Genomic DNA, 2,289 nt, shown 5'->3' with positions numbered 1-2,289 from the left:
AGTTGTAGGTTCTTCTCTTCTCTCCTACGTGTGTACTATCTGTTACAGATTCCATCCATTACCAGCGTTTTTTGTTTGTTTTGTTTTTCTCATTAAACTTTGTTTTAATGGGTCACAAAATTCTGTGACAGATTTTTGGTCAAGCTGTTTCCATTTAAAAAGTATTGATTTTAAAAACTAATAACTTAAAACTGCCACACAATAAAAGAAACAAATAGTCCACAAAACATTCCTTCTGAAGGTTTTACGATGCATTGTTATCGTTAACCAGTCTTTTACTATTAAACTTAAATGGCCAATTGAGACAAACAGCTCTGAGACGTTCTTCCACCACTGATTAAGACTGGGGTGGCAGGTGTTATGGATAATATTCATTCAGCCTTCTGAGCTTTCTGAGCAGGCTTGGTGACCTTGCCAGCTCCAGCAGCCTTTTTGTACACTGCCTTGATGATACCCACAGCAACTGTCTGTCTCATATCCCGAACAGCAAAATAACCCAGAGGAGGATAGTCACAGAAGCTCTCAATACATGTGAGCTTGCCAGGAACCATGTCAATGGCGGCAGCATCACCAGACTTCAAGAATTTGGGGCCATCCTCCAGCTTCTTACCAGAACAGCGATCAATCTTCCCTTTGAGCTCAGTAAACTTGCAAGCAATGTGAGCTGTGTGACAATCCAGCACAGGTGCATAGCCAGCACTGATTTGGCCTGGGTGGTTCAGGATGATCACCTGAGCAGTGAAGCCAGCTGCTTCCATTGGTGGGTCATTTTTGCTGTCACCAGCCACACTGTCATGATGAACATCTTTGACAGAGACATTCTTGACATTGAAGCTTACGTTGTCCCCAGGCAGACAAAGCTACATGGTGCATTTCAACAGACTTTACTTTGGTGGTGACATTGACTGGAGCAAGGTGACCACCATGACCGATTTGAGAACACCAGTCTCCACTCTGCCCACAGTGACAGTGCCAATACCACCAGTTCTGTAAACATCCTGGAGAGGCAGACGCAGGGGCTTGTCAGTTGGACAAGTTGGTGGCAGGATGCAATCCAGAGCTTCAAGCAGCGTGGTTCCACTGGCATTGCCATCCTTACGGGTGACTTTCCATTCCTTGAACCAAGGCATATTAGCACTTGGCGCCAGGATGTTGTCACCATTCCAACCAGAAACTAGCACAAATGCTACTGTGTCAGGGTTGTAGCCAATCTTCTTATAGTGCTGAATTCCTTCACGATTATCTCATATCTCTTCTGGCTGTAGGGTGGCTCAGTGAAATCCATTTTGTACCAACAATTAGTTGTTTCACACCCACTGTGTAAGCAAGAAGGGTATGCTCATGGTTCTGCCCATTCTTGGAGATACCATCTTCAAATTCACCAACACCAGCAACAACAATCAGGACAGCACAGTCAGCCTGTGATGTTCCTGTAATCATGTTTTTGATAAAGTCTTTGTGTCCTGGGGCATCAGTGATGGTCACATAATACTTGCTGGTCTCATATTTCCACAGGGAGATATCAATGGTGATGATTCGCTCACATTCAGCTTTCAGTTTATCCAAGACCCAGGCATACTTGAAGGAGCCCTTTCCCATCTCAGTAGCTTCCTTCTCAATTTTTTCCATGGTTCTTTTGTCGTTTCCACCACATTTGTAGATCAGGTGACCACTAATGGTGGACTTGCCCTAATCTACTTGTCCAATGATGACTATGTTGATATGGGTCTTTTCCTTTCCCATTTTGGGTTAGACTTTGCGACAGTTTTTACCAACACCTGTGTTCTGGCGAAAAAGCCATCACCAGGGTTTTGAGTTAAATTTCCCACAGGATTATTGTTAAAGCCTCCTAATTTGTCTCCTTGCCTCCAGTCATTCTCCAGACCTACATATACACTTCATTTTCATTCATTCTGCATATGTTCTCCAGAGTTCTTGCTAAAACACAAACATGATGCTCTGTCATTATAGTACTTAAAATTCTTTTGATTCATCCTCATCTTCAGAATAAAACTAATGTCCTTAGTCTGTCATATAAGCCCCATTCAACTCTATTTTATCTTTCCAATTTCAAATTTTACCATTCCTTTACTCATTCCACTATAGTCATATCGAACTATTTTCTTTCCCCCAACACCATTCTTTTTTACTTTCTCAACAGTTTGGAGTCTGAATGACCTGGGGTCAAATCCTGTGTCTGCCACTTATTGAGTATGCAAGCTCATGTGCATTATTCTAAATATCTTTCCGGAATTTCCTTATCTATAAATGGAGTGACAATACTTATCT

The 2,289-nt window shown here is 42.2% G+C and overlaps 1 pseudogene; it reads right to left on the bottom strand.

The window, feature by feature from the left end:
* Positions 1-371: 371 nt before the first annotated feature.
* LOC101343917 (elongation factor 1-alpha 1 pseudogene) lies at positions 372-1,743 on the bottom strand (annotated as a pseudogene).
* Positions 1,744-2,289: the final 546 nt, after the last annotated feature.

Source organism: Trichechus manatus, unplaced genomic scaffold (genome assembly GCF_000243295.1).
Source record: "Trichechus manatus latirostris isolate Lorelei unplaced genomic scaffold, TriManLat1.0 scaffold00232, whole genome shotgun sequence".
NCBI classification, from domain to species: domain Eukaryota; kingdom Metazoa; phylum Chordata; class Mammalia; order Sirenia; family Trichechidae; genus Trichechus; species Trichechus manatus.
The sequence above is the reverse complement of the archived record's forward strand: the minus strand, read 5'-3'. Positions and strand labels throughout refer to the sequence as shown.